General features: G+C 39.7%; 1 protein-coding gene across 11 annotated transcripts in view; it reads left to right on the top strand.

Moving 5' to 3' along the window:
- LMO7 (LIM domain 7) overlaps nt 1-19403 on the top strand; it is a 132364-nt gene that overhangs the window by 67176 nt on the left and 45785 nt on the right. The window contains exon 1 of one of the 11 annotated variants that reach the window (XM_058019275.1): nt 13807-13885. The exons of the other annotated variants lie outside the window; for them this stretch is intronic. The gene's annotated coding sequence lies outside the window, so the exon portion shown is untranslated. Of the gene's footprint in view, nt 1-13806; nt 13886-19403 lie in introns of those variants that run through there. 11 annotated transcript variants of the gene reach the window in all.

Below are 19403 nucleotides of genomic sequence, written 5' to 3'. Positions count from 1 at the left end.
TTTTGCTGTGAATGTTACAGAATGCAATTGGCAGTGAAATAACAATTTCAAATATTCTTACAAACTGCATTTCCAGAGGGTTACAGGGTTGTTTTCATGCCGTCACTGAAACCAATTAAACAAAATAATGTCTCACCACATGGTTAGATGATAAGAACAGGCGGAGGGTTGGAAATAAAGAGCCCTAGATAGCAGCCAAGCTTAACCACACAAAGGCATGTTTCTTTTAAATGATAGAGATCTGTTGTCTTTAAGAAACAAAAGGAAAAAAAACCCCAACAACAAAAGCAAAAGAAAACCCAACAGGGGAACTGTTCTCCAGACTGAACAAGCTGGATGATCAAGCTCAGGATCTCCAGCCATGCACATCCTGGTGACCTCCACTCAATTTGCTCCAGTTTATCCGTGTCTTTCCTGTGCTGTGAGACACCAAACCAGAGACAGCAGCGTTACAGAGGTGGCATAGTAAGTGCTGAGGACAAGGGGGAATGATGGGCTCTGTCAGCCTTCTGACATGCTCCATTTTGCACACCCAATCACCATCTCATTCAGCCCTGGGTGCTGGTGGCCAGTGGTGCCAGGACTGGCTGCTGGCTGAGGTTCGGCCCAGCAGGACCCCCGGGCCCAGCTCTCCTCTCCACTCTGCAGTTACAGGAATTAGGTCCATCCATGGGGCAGGACTTGGACTTTGTGACTATTGGATGTCATATGAGGTTCCTGCAGAGCCAGTCCTCCCAACAGCCCTGCCCTCCAGCATATGTATCCCCTCCCTGCCATTCTGTCTGCCCAGGGAGGGAGCGCAGTCTCAGAACCTGACTCAGAAAGCAAAATTCTGGAAGCTGCTGCAGCTGGTTTCTGGGACTAGAGTAAGAAGGTTGACTAATGCTGATGATATTTCCTCTTTCCTTTCCCTTCCAGAAAAAATGTCCTGCAAATGTAAACACGCACACACCTTTGAACCCAGTATGTACAGATATGCATCAACTGACGTGGATTCCAATGCGTTATATGATAAAATATTTAACTGGGGCGGGGAAAGGGAGTCCAAGTTCAAAATACTTCTGCTCTTGCAAAGGCTATTAAATTACAGACAGCCACTTGTTCCCTGTGAATAACCACTGAAATACACTTGTCAGATTTATGATGCAGTAATGTATTCTTTTTAACTCTATGACCTGATGTTGTAAGATGCCCTCAACTGTGATAATTTTCAGGGGTGAGGGATGTACTTGGTAAAGCGCTAGCTAAAAATGCCTGAGCTAACAGAAGGCAGTTTATTTATGTGTAGCTTGACTTGAAGCTGTCATCGATTTTCAACACAGATCCGTGCAGTTAGAGAATTACTGTACAATTCCACAACTGAATCCTAATGTGTCCAAGTATGCCAGTGTTAACTACTCTTGTAAACAGCTTTTAGTAGTAATTTTCAGGTTATTTTTTTCAGTAACTGTGCTCTTTTTATGTATAAAATAGAAGGAAATTTGGGTAACTTTAATGAGAACAAGAAAATTTACTACAATTTTGGTTTTGTGTATGAAATTATGAGTTCTGGAATGCCTAATACTGCTCAGGCCTGAGATAAAGGGCTCAGAGGTTTTGTGAAGGCAGTGTTCAGTGCCAGTCATAAAAACCCCAAACAAACAAAAGTACAACCAACCACACACAAAAAAAGAAAAGGACCCAACCTTATTCTAGAAACAAGTACTAGGAATAGGAAAACCAACTGTACTGCATTGCTGTGGTTAATCTGACATTTGCTAGTGTTGTAATACCATATGAGGCTTTGGGCTTGGATAATTTTCCCTTTTCTCACTTTCTCACTAGCCCAAATTCCCCCAAAAGCAGATCTATGGAACTGGAATATCTTCACCCTTATGGCATCTCTCTGACTAAAAGTAGGGATAGCTTCCCCTGCAGGCTTAGTTAAGCATGCTGAGAGTCCTCAATGAGAGGTGATGGATGAAGGAGAGAGCTGGACAAAGTTGCAAGCTTATAACAAACAAATAAACAAAAAAAAAAACCCAAACACAACAAAACCCTAGCAGATGGTGTGGACAAGTGATTCAACTGGTCACTTCATGCAATGTTATATGAATAATCAGCGAAAGGGAAGTAGGCTTCCTTGCCAACAAATGATGTGGATAATCAAAGTTTACTTGCATTCAAGGGATAGTGGAGAAGTTTAAGTAAGGGAAATCTTTTAAGAGTTACTTAGTATGTGGAAATCACATCTAGCTTAGAGAGTCCACAAAGGAGAAACATCTCTCCTGTCTATTTTTGCTCTTCCTTAGGCAGCCACTTGGGATTACATGGGAGGATGAGATCTTGAGCTTGATACAGTTTTTTGTTCTGGCCCCATGTGGACGTTGCTGTGTGTGGTTTTGGAAAGGTTGTATACAGTGAAAGCTGCTTTTAACTTCTGTAGCTGTATGGAAAACTCCAAGAAGCAAAACTAAGGAAAATATCAAACACAAATCATATGTAAGCAATTAATTTGATTTGATAAATCAATCAAGCAATCATTTTTAAGCTTTAGCAAATGTGGACCATTATATGTACAACTATTTGAAAAGATGAATAAAATCATGGTGGGTCTCTTAATCCAGACCAGCATTCTGTATGTGACCGGGTTGTGCAATCACAGGGAAAAAAATGTTATCATTAATTATTAGCAATTTAACATATGACAGTTCTTCATTAAGCCATTGGAAGCTTCATGAAAAACTTCAGAAGAATAATGAATAAGAATGGCTGAAAGTCTGTCGAAATAAGCTGGTACATGTGTTTGCCTTTGCTATATTCAGCATAGTTTCTTAAAAGCTACTTTCGCTTGCAGAAGATCAGTTAATTTAAGAGGTTTTGTTACTGATTTTGGCATGGGAAGTGTAACTGTAAAATCACACATCATATGGTTATGTAGAAGGCACACCCACACAGGTTGAATAAGCACAGAATAAGATGCATTGGTAATGATACTCCACTTGTCCTGCAAAACCCTCTCTCTATGTGCAGAACATTTTATTCTTTGAAATCTGAGCTTGCCTCTGGTATTGAATGTTGGCTGCTGTTAGGAAATCATACAGAAGTCACTTAGTACTGATGGTTTAGTATCATTTGCCATTTCATAGTGATATTTTTATTCTCTCAAGAGGAACAGAATCTCTTGCAAAAGGATAATTTTCTTTTTATAAACAACATTTTGTCTTTCTGAAGCGTGTTCCTTGTAGAGCTGCAAGCAAAGTCCTTAGTTCAATTCTGTTTCCTCTAAAACTGCTTGAATAATTTGTGAATGTATTCAACAAGCTGGTTTGATAAATAACCTATACAGAAATCCCTAGTTATCCAGGTATTGCACTCAGTCTGGCATCATGATCATGACCTAAATGATGTGACTGCATTTGTAAATAACTTCCATTTTTTGGTCAGTGTTGTTTGTTTCATTGCTAGGATAAGATTTAAATCTACAAGTCTAGGGAATTGTGGCACCGAGTAGGATGAGTCTGAGTGCTTGAGTTTTGCTTGTTTGGGTGCCATGTGAGCAATGGGTGGCTCAGCAGCTGCTCTCGGTGTGCACAGGCCTGCCAGCATGGGAGGACTAAGGCAGGTGTGGGCCAAAGCTGCTTGCTAAAATTCCTTCCTTTAGTGAACAGTGTGAGTTTTATCAGGAGAAAAGCTGGAACGAAGGACTGGAACTTGGTTTTCTCAGAAAGTGTATTTACACAATGGGGCAGTAAAAGGGCAGGCAAGGGGGATGGGGCAAAGTTGCACCCTCAGTCTGCTTGCAGATGACACCAATCTGGGCAGAAACGTTGATCTATGGGGGGTAAGAAGACACTGCGGAGGGATCTGGACAGGCTGGATGGATGGGCTGAGGCCAGTTGGATGAAGTTCAACAAGGTGAAGTGCCAGGTCCTGCTCTTGGGTCTCAACATTCAAATGCTTGGGGAAGAGTGGTGGGAAAGCTGCCCAGCGGAAAAGAACCTGGGGGTGCTGGTTGACAGCCAGCTGAACATGAGCCAGTGTGTGTGCTCAGGTGGCCAAGAAGGCCGGTGGCATCCTGGCCTGTGTCAGCAATGGTGTGGCCAGCAGGACCAGGCAGTGACTGTGCTCCTGCACTCAGCACTGGTGAGGCCACACCTCAAATCCTGTGTTCAGTTTTGGGCCCCTCACTGCAAGACAGACATTGAGGTGCTGGGGTGTGCCCAGAGAAGGGCAATGAAGCTGGTAAAGGGTCTGGAGCACAGGTCTGGGAAGGAGCAGCTAAGGGAACTGGGGATGTTTAGTCTGGAGAAAAGGAGGCTCAGGGGGACCTTACTGTTCTCCACAACTGCTAGATGGGGGTCAGCCTCTTCTCCAAAGTAACAAGTGACAGGCCAGGAGGAAATGTCTTCAAATTGTGACATATGGCTAACCAATTGTGTGGTTTAGAATTGGGGTTTAGTAAACTTTTCTTCAATTAAAACACTTGTGAAGCATTGCAACAGGCTATTCCGGGCAGTGGTAGAGTCACCATCCTTGGAAGTATTTATGAGTCTTGCAAATGTGGCACTTGGGAACATGGTTTAGTGGTGAACTTAAGAGTGCTGCGTTAATGGTCAGTCTCAATGATCTTAAAGGTTTTTTCTAACCTAAACAATTCTATGATTCTATTAGGGTTCAGGAGAGATGGAGAACAGCGAACACTCAAAATTTCTTCTTGTCACCTGTTGCCCAAGAATGTGTTTGTGTGGTTCCCATAATTTAAAAGTGACTTATTACTGCCTGAGAGTCACGCGGGGAGAGAGTGGAGAAGCCTGCTTTCATCTCCCAGGGCAGGAATCTTTTTGATGGACGTGTACCAAAGGCACGTGTACATTACTTATAGAAGGAGCTTTTGTTTGCACAATTTTTGTCAGGAAAGCAAATATGTTCAAGCTCCTAGAAACTGTTTGGTCAGGCTTAATTGCATGTAGGTTTTGGCATTCAACATTTAATGGAACATGTTACTGTTATTTGTGCATCTGCAGTCACAGGAGAGACTGTCCTCCTTAAGAGCTAAAGTAAGCAGCAGTAAGCACAGTGGAAGAAAACTACTAAACTTTGGAGTTTTTTTCCTACCTCCACATGTGAGAGGGTACTCCAGCTCATTAGTTCAGGTTACTTCAACTCTTGGTAATATGACTTCTTTGTTTATGCGATTTTAAATTATGAAGACTCCCTTCAGTTTCAAAACAAATGCATTGAGATTTTTCTCTAATTTATTTTTTTTACTTTACCTGTGAAAAACTTTACCTGTGAAAAACTTCATAATCTGCTTTTACTGTTAATGAAGAGGAGGTAGCATCTGCTTGATTTCTAGTTTCTTCTAGTTTTTAGGTAGTCTGTGTGTCACTGCTGCTGTTATTTGGAATAGCCGTCTGTAACTCTTCAGCTAATTTGGGATACCCAGTAAAGATGCTTTCCCGCTGTTTTCATTCTCTATTGCTCAGATGTCTCTGCCAGGCAACTCACAAAACAAACAGCAACACCAGGTCAGCTTCAAAGAGTGCAGGCTTTGAAGTAGAGAGCAGATGACAGTTATGAAAGGTTAGTCTTTAATGGTATTACAAAAGGTAGCTGTACAGGTTTCCATGCATTTGCTTATTAAAGTGTGTAATGCCCCAATCCTTATGTACAAAAAATAATTAGTGGGTAGTTTTTAGAAAACCTTGTGCTTTCCCTAGTGGTAACAGAGATTAGTTTATGACCTGAATTTCAAAAGCATGTGACTTTGTTTTTTTATTAAGGTCAATACAGCAAGATACAGGGACAAAGAGAAGAGTGTAAGACAAATTGGGTATAGATGGTCAACTTAACACTCCTAGAAAAGAGAGGGCAGAAAAAGTTGTCTCGTTAAATGTGGCAAGTTTCAATCCATTCTAATCTTGGTGCCTGCAATAAAATTAATAATTACCTGAGAGAGTAAATACTGTGATATTGTGTTCATTGGATAATTATATGCTTAATTTTTCAGAGACAATTGCTTTTTGTTTCAACGGAAGCTCCATTACTGCTGGTGGTGCTCACTGGCCAGTCTTCAACTTGTGAAAGAACTTTGGCAAGCCTTGGTTGTGCCCCTGAAACACAGGATCCTCTATGCAAGCTAAAATTAGCAAAAATAAAAATCTTTGTAAAGGAAGTGGAATTTAAAAGCAATTTTTATTTTTGTAAGCTGCTCTGTAATTGTGAATGTGTTAGTCAACTTATTTTTGAGGGGAATTGGTATGACACTCAAAATGAGTGCATATGAGATTTTACAAATTGAAAATCAGCACAGACTTAATTTAAATGTGCATTTATATATTTTAAATGGCTTGTTTACTTCACATGCAATCTGTTGATTTCTGTGCTATCAGCATTCATCAATTTTAATTAAAAGGAGAGGAAGTTTGAGAGTGAATTTGAGATGAGAGTTCATTTTTTTCTTTTTGCCAAGAATGATATCTCAGTGTTTTTAATTTATTTTTCTTTTCCTTTTGGCTTTCCTTTTTGAAGGATTGCACAGTTTTTGTTGGGAGCTTTATTATGCAAAAACAGTTCAAATATACTCACCTGTGTACCTATCCTGTGTCAGGGTTTTTCCTTCAGGGCCTTAAGTAATAACTATGTTACTTTTAATAATATTTCAAGTAATTACATGTTTGACATTCTGTCTGGAGTTCATGCAACAGTTCTGGATTTCTTTCCCTAGCAGAAGCTTCCAAAGAATCTTTCCTACCTGAAAAAAAATTGGGGCACATATTTTTACATGTATTCAATGTGCTGTTTTGTAAGGGAAGAGCTTAAAATGCAGTGTGGCAGAAGGCTTCATATCTGTCTTCTTTCTGAGCAGTAAATATCTGACTGTTGGAGCAGTTCTGAATCGGTCTCTCTCAATAAATCAGCATCCAACAGATGGTTGATTTGTTATTTCATGAACTGCTTTTGATAGTACTGATTTCCGTTACTAAAGATGATGCTTGCATAACTTATATGGCAGAATGAGCTGGTTTTTAGTATCTTAGGAAACTGGTGTACTGTCCTACTCTGCCATAAATGCATTTCCTTGATGGTTAAGACTGTTGCATATCTTTATACCTTCAGTCGCTAAGAAAAAAAGTCTACAAAAGGGACTTCTATTAAGTTTATTTTTAAAATATATTATCATAGCAGGTTAAGTGGACCACTAACTGCATCTACACTGAAATGGAGAGAAGATAATACATTAGGAGCAATTTTTTTCATGGGATTTTCCATCCGTTAACTTCATGCAGTAAGAAAGTGGTAGCCTATTGCAAAGCACTTTCAATGTTGTGTGGGCAATGTGGTCAACAGTTTGCTGTCTGGCAACCAAACCTGATAATAATGCTCAAGCTTATCATCCATGTTTACTATCTGTGGGTCAAAGCGTGAAGGTATGTTCACCCTGCTCTTTTCTCCTGTACTTTCTAGGGGTTACCGTCCTGTCAAGGAATAGCTGGGCTTTGCTGTGATTTAGCAACCTATTCCTAAGCCATCAGCAGAGATTGATGTGTCCTCTCCTCATTGGAGGATACTACTGGGCATTCCTCCTCCACACTGAGTTAATTTCTTCTTGTAGTTCACTTAGCCTGCAGGTGAAAAGAAGGGGAGATCTTGGTAATTATTCTGAGTCTCACTGTTGTAAGGTGTGTGTTGCTCATGAGACCGCTGAGATGACTTTTTGTGTGATTCTTCTGCAACTGTAATTTGTTTCAGGTAGAATTAAGTATAATCAAGAGGAGAAACATCCCATTAATTTTATTGAGCTGCCTTTAATTTTTCATCCTGTCTAGACTATCAGTCCTAATTGCAGGATGATGGTAAAGTCTTGGCTTTTCACTGAATTGTTAAACTATGGATATAGTGACAGCACTGCTGCTGTTGGGATTTCTGAATAAAATAGGGCCAAACACTTGAGACCAAAAGGGATACGTTCATAGACAATTCCAAGGTAACAGCTCTTGATGTAGCAGTTGCTAATGCAGCATGTGTACTGTCCCACGGGAAGCTGCAGTTTGTAGTAAACTGGCACTATTGACGTATTTTTCAGTTTAACCATTAGTTTGATAATCTTTCCAATGATTAAATGCAGTAATGATTGTGCTTCTCAGAGGTTTTGAGACACCCTTATTTTTTTGTTAATTTTCTCTTGGTGATAAATAGTGCCTGTTTTTCCTGTAGAATTTATGAGGACTGTTGGACAAAGGATTCATAGAATAACTCCATCAAGAGCCTGAGGGTTGCTTTTGTGTTTTATTTTGGCTCTGTGGTTTGATTGACTTCTGGGAAGGATAGCTTGCAACCACCATGTGTGTTTTAAGGAACCCACTTCTCCAGTGCTTCATCTAGCTGGGCAGCTGGTGAAATTCTGCAGATGGCTAACTGCAATTTCCAAGACTTGATGCATGTAGTATCTTCTTTCTCGTGAGAAGGAAGATTCCCAATTTAGAATTTACTCATGCACTCGTTAAAGATGTTGGGAATATTGCCATGGCCTCACTTGGAGCGGAATCTGATAGTTTTGTTCCACTCCTTCCCTACCAGCAGACTTAGTTGTAATAGCTTGTTGGAGCACTTTGGTGATGTCTTAATTGGTGTATTAAGCCTATTTTTTTCCTCAGTCATCAGTTTTGTGATACAAATTACATACTTCATGAGTACTGGTGAAAGAGCGGTGTGAGATCATCTATAGTTCCCTGGCTAGGATTGTTTTCCCATATCATTAATTTTCTTCAAGTTTTTATTCTCAGACTCCTCTAACTTTACAACAGAAACTCTTAAGTGACTAATAGCACATTTGGTTTCAGTTGGTTGGGATGGTCAGAATGAATGTAAACTCCAACTTCAGAGATATATGGTCAGACTAGCTTAACTTCTCTCCTCCCCCCACCCCTCTTTTTTTTTTGCCTCCCACAAAAGTTTTCTAACATTCTGGCAAAGCAAGTATTTGGACTTTTACCCATTCTCTCACTTTACAGTAAAGAAGCATTCATTTTTCCAACATTAAAAACTTGGCCAGAAAACCTGGCCCCAAAACGTTAATGTTTTGAGCAAATGTTTAAAATTACCCTCTGACTTGGCTGCTCCAGGCAGCCTTAAAGCACTGTTTTCTTTTGGGATGGAAAAATTGTTTTTCACCCAAAAAAAGCTAATTAAAAGAGGTAATATTTATCCAGTATTACTGATAGCAACAAATTGAGTTTATATATTTCAAATATCATAGAAATAAATCTGAAGCCATAAGGAACCTGAATAAGAATAACTGAATCCTTAAGGAACTCCATTAATTGTGGATGCTTCAAGAGCTGAGGATAGGAGGTGAGAATTGCAGGAAATGTGGAAAATAATATATACTTGTCTTAGATCTTGTCTGTTCTCTAAAAGAAAAGGGACACGTTTTTCCTTAAGTGAACTACACTTGGTAAATTTTTCTTCATTTTTGTATCTTGTTTTTTGTTTAAATTTTGCTGCTACTTCACGCCACATCTTCTGGGAGAGCTGGTTCAAGGCAATACATCCTTTTTCAGTGGTTTTTTTCTGTTAAGCTTGCATAAATATTTGACTTTGCATTAATTGAGGAGCTCTTTCCTGGCTCTAAGTATATTTTTGCAAATGCAGACAGATCAAGAAAACATGGGAAATAATAAAGTTCCGTTGTATCTGCATATCTCATTCCTTTTGGACATATTTGATCACCTTAAGTTAATAGAGAATGGACTTTATTAGAGAGAAGTCAGGTTCAGCCTGTATTTCATACTCTTGTGCTCTGTGTGATGAGTGATGATGTTGTGCTCTGTGTTGCTAGGGTAACACAAAGAAACATAGAGAAAATACGGCAAAATTCCAAAAAGGAAGCATTTTCTTTTTTTTTTTTTTCAGTGCTGCTTATTTGCTCATGAAATATTTTGCCAGAATATTACTGAGAAAACCCAGTAGTTTTTTAAAGCTTTTAGTCCGAGTGTACAGACTAAATGAAATTATTCAGTCATGCAGTAGTGATTTACTTAAGGACAAATGCAGCATCACTTCATCTTGTTTCCAAAATCTTTATCATGGACTAAGCTGCTCTTACCTTGTACCTCCATTTCTTCATCTTTGCTCTGCATCTCTATCAATAAATCTAAATTTTTTTATCACTCCTTCCCAAAAGCTTTGCTTTTAGTAGTCCCCCTTTGAACTGCAGAACAAAAAAGCATTTGTTTTTTAATAATGTAACAAAACTTTAGAATGAAAAGAGGTCTGGCATATACACTGCCCCTATTCTCTGTTCTCCTGCGCAACAGTTTGGCCAGCACTACACTGGAATTGCTCTAGAGGAAGAAATGAGCCATTGGAAATCTTTGAAATGACTCCCAGGTGCTGTAAATTCCCTGTATCCCTAAAATGCAGGGGGTCTGCCTCTTCTCCAGAAGATATAACTATCCCTCAGGTATATACGTGGCATTTATGGGTCTTGGCTTTCCTGAGGAGATGATGACTGGAGTGGACTGAATCCTGGATTACTTTTATGGGCCTAGAATAGGACATCTGTAGCTTCTTCTGGTAACTCTGAGTCACCTGTGTGCTGAATTGTTTTCTGAGTATGTGTCGTAACAACAGCAGCCAAGCAGATGCCTATTTAGACTGGTGAAACTGGCTGTAAGCACAAGTGTGAACACAGCAATATCCAGTACAAGTTACTGTCAGTCATCTTTTTTTTTTTTTTTTTTTTTTTTTTTTTATCAGAGGATATGTTCATTGCCAAATATCTGATATAAATTATGCAGCATAGACTTGAGTTCTGGGTTTTCTTTTTTTTTTTTTTTTTAATACCCTGAGGAATTGAGTAAACCTTGCTTTTGAGTGTTATAAGCTGTGGTAAACTGTTTTGCTTATACACAAGGCACTTCTGCACCATTGCTTGTTTGCTTGACACAAGAATAACAAAGGATTACATTTACTGGCTCTTTCCCTGGGCATGAAGGGAGGAGATTGAATGAAGGAGATTGTTGGGGTGGATTTTTCCTCTTCCCTGTGTACAGAGGCTATAAAAATATCTCTCTCTGAGCAAGCAATGTTGTATAACCTGCCAAATCCTAGCTCTTCCCAAGAGACCACCTCTAAATGCTTTATCCAAATTGAACAATTGTGTTAATCCTGGGGGTTGAGTGTAAGAGAGTGCACATAGGCAGTTGCTAGGAGTACTTGGTAGATGGAAAATTTTTTACCCTAACTTACCTTGCAGTGATTTGTTTATTCATACCTGGAGTTGGTACAGACAAGTCTCATCAAGGCTTGGTGGGAATTAATGTGGTCAGTATTGAGGGCTACTCTAAAAGTTTACTTCTGGTGTGTGTGTGGAAACTGGGGATGTTGAAATATTCCAGTTAGGTGTGAGAGTTGGGAATAAAAAGGACAGTTGCTTTGGAAATACTTAATAATGGCAAAGAGGCATTAGGTAGTAGAGAAAATGGGTTTTGGTCATGTCATGAAAAATAATGCTGTGAGTTGGCATGGTTGCTGCCACTTAGCTGAAGCAAATAATAGACTTTTTACATAATTTTTTTTTATAATGCTCTTGAACTATTTTTTGAGCAAGCTAGCAGCTGCATGTTTTGGTGGTTTTGAATATATTTCTAAAAACTTACAGGATTGCTTTTAATTTTCTATTTTGATACTTACTTTTCAAGCGACTCCCCAGATATACCAACTATTTGTTTTGGAAAGATTGTTAGCCAAATTATACATTCCTCATCTTGACTTCTCTTGAAATTAATGTACAAAATTTAAACAACATGGTCTAGATTTGTGTGGGGGGATGAAGGTCAAGGATCTTTAAAACTAAATGCAAGAGAAGTTAATGTAGATAATGATCCTGATGATCAACAGGATGAGCTCAAGTATGTTGATTCTTGAGGTACAAGGAAGGAGTAAGGTAGAAAGCGGGGGGGAAACATTTAATGTAATCCTTGTGCAAAGGTCAACTGAAATATGTACAGGCTTTTAAAAAAGAAAAAAAATGCAGCAGGGAGATAAAAGGAGAGATTCAGCAAAATCATATGCTCCAAATTCTAAATACCAAAACTTGGAAAGAAGTAAAAACCTATAGTATATGTAAGTACTGACATTATAGCTGTCAATTGATCTAAAATACTGTGTGCATTAAAGTGGTTTTTTTTTTTCCTTGAGAAGGAATTAATTTCACCTGTGAAATTAAAAAGTCTTCTTGAGTGTGAACAAAGTGATTTGAGATTTGATTTCCTAACACTCTGTGTGAGCTGAGAGTCAACTGCACAACTTCTAATACTTTGTGCAGAGTCCATCTTTTCTTATAAAAGTCAGTGGATGTTCTTATGTTTCTTGGCCAAAGTGTACGGCATGTGACCACTAGATTTCAGAAATAAAATGCCTGCTGGGTTTTTGGTTTTTTTTGTTTTTGGTTTTGTTTTTTTTTTTGGTAAGTGCCAGTCTAGATCTGGAATTGGAAGTATCCAATAAAGATTGGCAAAGCATTCTAGTTTTTTCTTGAAAAAACAGTACAAGAGACACACAGTTTAATTGTAATTAGTTAGTGAAGCTGATGAATTTTTAGAGCAGGTTAGGAATAGAGTAAGAAAAAGTCACAAAGAGGGACCAATCGACAAATCTACATCAATTATTATCAATTTTAGGACAATTTGTTTTGGAAACTGTCTCAGATATCATGCAGTCCAACTTTAATTTTCTTTAATATTTGAGCAGGAAGGTGCACGATCCTATCAGCCTCCTTTTTGCCACTGCAACAACTTGCAGCGTGTGCTCCACACCACTTGCCCTGCTCACCACTCAAACAAGAGCCAAGGAGTGCTCAGGTTATCATTGAGGCTCTTCTGCTTGTTTTTCTGTGGGATTTATTTTTATTTTTGTTTGACAGGCGTGCCTTCTTCCCTACAGGATGCTAGTTTTCTCTTTGGGAGGACCTCTAGATTGGACTGGAGTATGAGGAAACTGGCAGAGATGGACCACCCAGGGAGGGGTCGGAAAAGAGCATGAGGAAATGGATAATGTTATCATCTGGTGACTTGCCGGGGTTGATGCACTTTTCTAGAAGTGCCTGTTTTTGTTTTGATAAGGGATTTCAGAATGGTGTGGAGGCATAATGGGTGAGATCAGCAAGGAAGCACCATGCTCCAGAGGCAGTGTGAGAAGACAGGCTCTGAAGCCATGGATGGTGATGTGTTCCCACGGAGGGTGTTGGCTGGCTCCGTTCCCTCTCTGCCTTTTCCTTCTTGAGCATTTCTCCTCCACCCCTCAGCTTTAGGAGGTGGGAGCACAGGGTGGAGTCAGGCTGCTCATTCATCAGGGCCCACGGAGCTCCTTGCTGTCAGCCAGGGGTTCCATAGGGGCACGGAGAAACGCTTTCTGCTGACATTTTATACCTGACTCTGTGCTGCTGTGATGTGAGTGGCATTGGGTCTGGTGGACGTGTTGCTATGGAAAATGCATGTGCTTTTTATAGTCAAATAGAAAGGTGTGTTTCCAAACGCTGTTCTCTAACTCTTCAGCCATAGCCTGGCTGGTTTATTTCCAGCATTCTCAGCAGTGAACTGTGGCTCTTGGGGTTGAATATCAATTTGCTAAGAATCCAAGTGCTGGAGGAATGTCCTCATGTTTCTGTACCCATGCAGCAACCACATCTTCCACTGGAGCCTTTCTATTCTCAGCAGCACGTGGGAATTCAGTGAAATCCGATAACAGCAATATTAATAGCAGCTGAGTAGGTGGCCAAAGAGGTTGAAATTTAGCACGAGCCCGCTGCTAGTTGGACAGGCAGCGTTCATCTCCTGCGCAGCAGCACCCGGCGGGGGTGTGGGAGTCCTTCAGATCCCCTGACATCCTCCTCAGAACCGTAAGTGCAGCTGGTCAGTGTAGGGCTGGAGAGCCAGGAGCTCAGCAAGGAGTGGGGAGTGGGCTTTTCTGCAGCCAGCTGGTCTGCTCCAGCTCCCAGGCCAGGGTATGGCTCTTCCAATCCCTTCAGAGGGCATCGTGGAGGTGTGTGACTGCTGCCTTGATGGATGGAAGCTCAAAGAACACCAGTGCTGCTTTTTAAACAGCAATGTGTTCAAGCCTTGTGTTTGTGAGATCTGTAGTTCAGAGGAAAGGACAGAAAACCAGATTGGCAGCTGTTTCTGAAGTATTCATCACCAAGGGATGGGTTTGGCACTGGGCAGGGTGCATTTGTCACTGCCACATTCCTTTCTATCAGTGGGAGTGTCTCTGTTCCTTCTTTCTCCCCGTAAATGGGTTCAGATTTGTCTTATCATTTTGGACAGGACCACATGTATTCTTGGCAGCTAACCCTCATTTTGGGGAGAACAGATCTCCTTTCAAACTTGCTTCTTTGTTTGTTGGTTTTGGTTTTTTTATATTTTAAGTCTTCAATCGATAACTATATTTAAAGATGTTTCTATATGAGAAACAGACCCTTCTCTGAACAGGATGCTTTAAAATTATCTCCAGAATTTTGCTCAGACTTCTGGTATCTTGGATGTGGTCCTGAGCTCCACATTGTTCTTCCTGGAAAATAATAAAGTGAAGTGTTAAAGTAGATTTGACATCACGAGTTGCTAGTTTCTGGAATTTAATACATATAAGGATTTAGGCAAACAAAACCATATCCTGTGTCAGAAAAATAAAATCCAAACTATTGAGTTTATTGTTTAAAAAAAATTGAAATAAGTAAAAAAAAAATCTAGCTTCTTAAAATGCACTGCTCTTTTGTATTGAGGCACTGGAGTGGTGTCTGTAGATGTCAGTGGATGTGTTTTATAATTGGTTAAACTCCAGTTCATTATTTCTTAAAAGTGCTATGGCCTGCTAGCTCCTCTAAGGGTGTATGATTGTCTACAGTTTTAAAAAAATATTTTAAATGCCCCAAAATGCATTAAAATAATCTCAGCAGGCTTTCCTCACTCCTTAAAAATGGGAAGCACAGAGCACCTCTGTCTCAGGGTCATCACATGGGCGTTCTCACGGTATTGGTGTCTGGAGCAGAGTCCTCCTCCACCAAGCCTCCAGCCTGCTCCTCTGCCACGGTGCTGGTGCAATTGCTTGTATGAGCATGATATAAAACAGATCAGCAAGCTAATTTGGGGGTTGAAAATGTATATTAAGAAAAACCCACAGAAACAGGTGTAGCCCTCTGGCAGCATGGAACAGCAGTGTGATTCAAGGTTGTGTTGGCATAACCACGGGGGCAGCAAACAGGAGTGGCTGGAAGAGAGAGGGGACGAGGAAATCCTTAAGCTAGAGCTGCTGCCAAAGCCTTTGTATTGTCAGGCTAGGGCCTTGGTGACTAATTCTGCTGTTTAACCTTGAGCAAACAGTGGAGCTGAGAATGAATTCCTTGAGCTGTGGCTCAGCCTTGTGCTGATCTGCCATGTCACTTTGCTTTATTCTTGTAGAGTGGTCTTTGTTGGAGAAACATGTCAGTCTGGAAGCGATGTTTGTCAATATGTATTGTGTTCAAATGTAACAGAGATGTTTTGTCTCTAAGCATATCACACATCAACAAGTGAGAGCTATTCCTGTCCCATTTGTCATTCTTCTGTTTGCCCAAGGATTGACGTAGATGAGATGATTTATACAGAAGGCATTATTTCTCCACAGGTGGTTGTTCCACATCTTTTTTCATCAGTGTTCAACTCAGATTTATGCGGTTGTGCTTCACAATTACTGTTATAATATCCCCCACGTGTTGTAGTCTCGTGGCCTTTAGACTTTAGAGATCTTTTCCAGACTGGCTAATCTTGAAGTTGTATGTAAACTTTTATTAATACTGCTGCCAACATTTAAGGTTCCTGCTTTGTGAATCAGGATTCTACTTTTACAATTTTGAGACCTCTTTGTTAGCTGGAATTTGATATTGAGGTTAAGATAGGCAGATTGGTGTTGGGGTTTTTTTTGGGCTTCAGAATCAATGCTTAAATGCTGAGATTGTGGCAAGAGCAGACAAAGTATTTACAATAATTTTTTCCAGTAAGATCTTAACTGCTATACTTAGCAGCTTTCTTTGCTTAGTTCAGGCGTCTTTAGCAAAGTTGTATTGTTAACAAAAGGAGATAAAAAAAACCTGTGGGAAGACAGAGAAGTTAATGTTTAAAAATACACAAAGTGATTTAGTAAATAGTGTTGCATTGTCATGTGAGGAGGAACTGAATTATTTCAGCAGATTAGTTTTAAGATCCAGCCTTGGCTGTGCCCTCCCGGGCAAAGCTGCAGCGTACATAAAACTTTCAGTACAAAGGTATTCACCTATTCAAACCAGAAATTGGATTACACCAATATTCATAAAGAATATGATTAGCCTCCACTGGGCTCTATGACATCTTTGAATGAAAACAGGAAAAAGCAGACTTTCACAGTAACCAAATGTAGTATTGGCATTTATTTGCATTGACAGAGCAACTTTAGCAAGTGAGTTACCCCATCAGTTCCTAAGTTAGCTGTTGTGTGAGAAATGTCTCTGCAATCAGTTGTGTGTGCACTTCAGTGCTATAGGCTTGTGTTTTAAATAAGGCTATAAGTGTCCCAGAGTGTTTGAAAAGCTTAAAAACTACATTGCTGAAGTTCTTGTACTCCATCTTCTAAATAGTTTATTCAAATATAGTGTGAGAAACTGGGTGTTGAAGCCCTGTGTATTTAGAGCCAGGATTGCAAAGGGGAGTTGGATGTGAGAGCAGGAGCTTGCTGTTAGGTAACAGTTTGTCAGAAGAGTTGTAGGGTCATGCCTACTCTTACAGCAGCAAAGAATTTGCTATGCTTGAGGCTGGTAACTCCATCTTGTCCCCTCCTATGAAGCATAATTGTTCAGAGTTATACACAAGACCCTAGATTAATTATTTGCATAGATTGCACAGTAGTTATTTTATTTTTATAACACCTCATGGAGAATTTCCGTGTACTGAAATTATTCCATTTTGTGTTTTCATTTACTGCAATTGAGTTAAAAGCCTTGGTTTTTTGGTTTTGATATTCACAGGGAAAATTAATTCATCCTAAAAGCTCTTTAGTTTGTAGCACACTTCTAACCAATAAGTATTTACACAATATATATTTTAAATTGAGTATCCTGGAAGGGAAATAGGCAATTGCATGTGCAATTAAACACAGATGAGCTCGGACAGATTGTACATATAAAAGGCTTTAAAGGCTCTTATTTCACACAGAGAATGTTAGCAAGCAGATCCAAACTACGTCTTCTGCAAGTTGCGTGTCTCAGAGAAGATGTAACTGTGAAATTTGTAGGTCAGAAATTAATTTTGAGACTTTCCAGTTAGGTAACAGCCTTGCTTCTTTAATCAGGATTTTTTTGACAAAAAAAAATAAAAATATATATACCTATCATTTAACACAGATTATAGGACAGTACATTCATCACTCAGAATCATCCTTTTCCTTGGTTAAGCACCATCAAATAATTAATACACACATGTAAAAATGAAGAACAGTGTTCTAGATCAGCAGGGTTTTTCTTGGATTTTTTCCTCTCCTCTTCTGCTCAGGCTGTGTCTACTGTGGCAGGTTGTTGAAAAGGTTTCGAAACCAATAGATGCAGTTCAGAGAAGGAAAATAGTAATGCAAATGAAGAAACTTTATGAATGAAGAATAAACAACTTGTTTGCTTGCTTCTGTTGTTAGCAGAGTAAACATGAATGAAGCAGGGTCTCTCATTCAAGTCTGTGAAATATCTCCCTGCCTGCATTTTTGATCTCAGGCTGTCTTGTTTACCTGAATGACCTAAGTTTTGTTTTGGTTTTAGTCCAAATACACAGGCCTAGTGTTATAGTGAAATAACTATAAATAACTATTTATAGTTATTTCAGTAAGAAAATTATATTGAAATATAAAGACAACTAAATATTGCTCCTGTTGCAAAATGGTTGACTGAAATTATCCCAGAGAACTCAAGGAAAGCAGAAGTGGATATCATTGTGTTCAGTCTTGTAGCTTTGGCCTACTTGAAGGCTGGCAGCCTTTTGGATACATGCTCCTGCCAGCTAAGGGCAGAGTTTTCCACTCCTCACTGGGCTGCTCAAGTTTGGGAGCAAACTTTGGGGCATCCTTAGCAAGGGTCTATGCTTTTGTAATTGCAAACAAAAGCAGAAATTCTAGTAACAAAAGGCACTGAGGGTAAAGAATGCTAACCTAAAGTATGCTCTCTATTGAGTATGAGAAGTGTAATGTTGATGTAAGAAAAGTTTTCCATTCTCTGCTTGGGAAATCAACCTGTCTCTGGTAGCACATTAGGTCACAGCTATGATGTGCCCTGCAACATGGATACTGGCAAAAAATTTAGCTTACTGGAAAAAAAAAGTGAATTTTTTTTTCTTCAAAAATAGTCTTGAGTGAACAATGAATAGCAATGGATTTTGGAAGGGATTAAAGAACAAACAAAAAAGTGTAAATATTTCACATTAAAGGAGGAGGGTTCTTCCTTATCGGTGTGAAAGAGGTCACTGGCTACAAAGCCACAGGCATCTCTGGCATGAGATACTACGGAAGCTTCAGGCAAGGACTGTGGAGGTCAGACCCGTCTCAGGACTTTGTGTTCCTGATAGCCTGATTTCTTTATGATCTGGGGATGGGCAAGGCAATTAGAGCCACTGAGTGGGAGCGGGTGCTCTCAAAATAGGAAGAAGGAGGAGGAGGGAAGGGATGGTCTGTGTCCCTGATGGTTGTCACGTCTCATTGACTATTCCATTTCCGTGAAGAGTGACCAAGCCGTGTCCTCATTACACTAACTCCTAACAGTTTCCTTAATGGTTTATTCTCCTTTTTTTCCTGTAACCTTTGGCTAGTGTGTTTCTAGACAGACAGAAGTGGGATAAGTACCTTGACACATTATTGGTCTGGCATGTTAAGGAGTTCTGAATAGGTTTTTCTGCTACTGTATGTGAAGACTCTGCTTTTCTGTTTGAACCCCTTTGCTGTGCTATGTGTGAAGTTTGTAGCTGAACCAGCTCCAAACCAACATCTGGGGTAGGTGAAGAGTTGTTTGGATGTATTTAAACCATTTGCTCTTCCATAACTGCTGTCACTGCATGCAGCAATGTTGTTCAACCACTGTCTGCAGTCCAGCCCTGAATATTTACACCTGGGGACTAAGAGGCTTTTGGAGCCTTCCATTTGAGAAGTTTCGTCTTTTTGCTCTTAAAATGAGTGACAGGAGAACAGGAGTGTCCGTTGGTATACTTCCAAGGTGTGCTACAGACTGGGAATATGTATATAAATGTTCCCTAATCTTAGTGATTGCATATGTATTTAATATTTTTTGAAAAACATGTATTTGTATAAAAGAACCCAAACCCATCTTTTCAGCCCTACATAATCTCTCTCCAGATGTCCCAGTTTCAGTTTCTCATTTT

Source organism: Melospiza georgiana, chromosome 2, assembly GCF_028018845.1.
Source record: "Melospiza georgiana isolate bMelGeo1 chromosome 2, bMelGeo1.pri, whole genome shotgun sequence".
NCBI classification, from domain to species: domain Eukaryota; kingdom Metazoa; phylum Chordata; class Aves; order Passeriformes; family Passerellidae; genus Melospiza; species Melospiza georgiana.
This window is presented reverse-complemented; position numbering and strand designations above follow the sequence as displayed.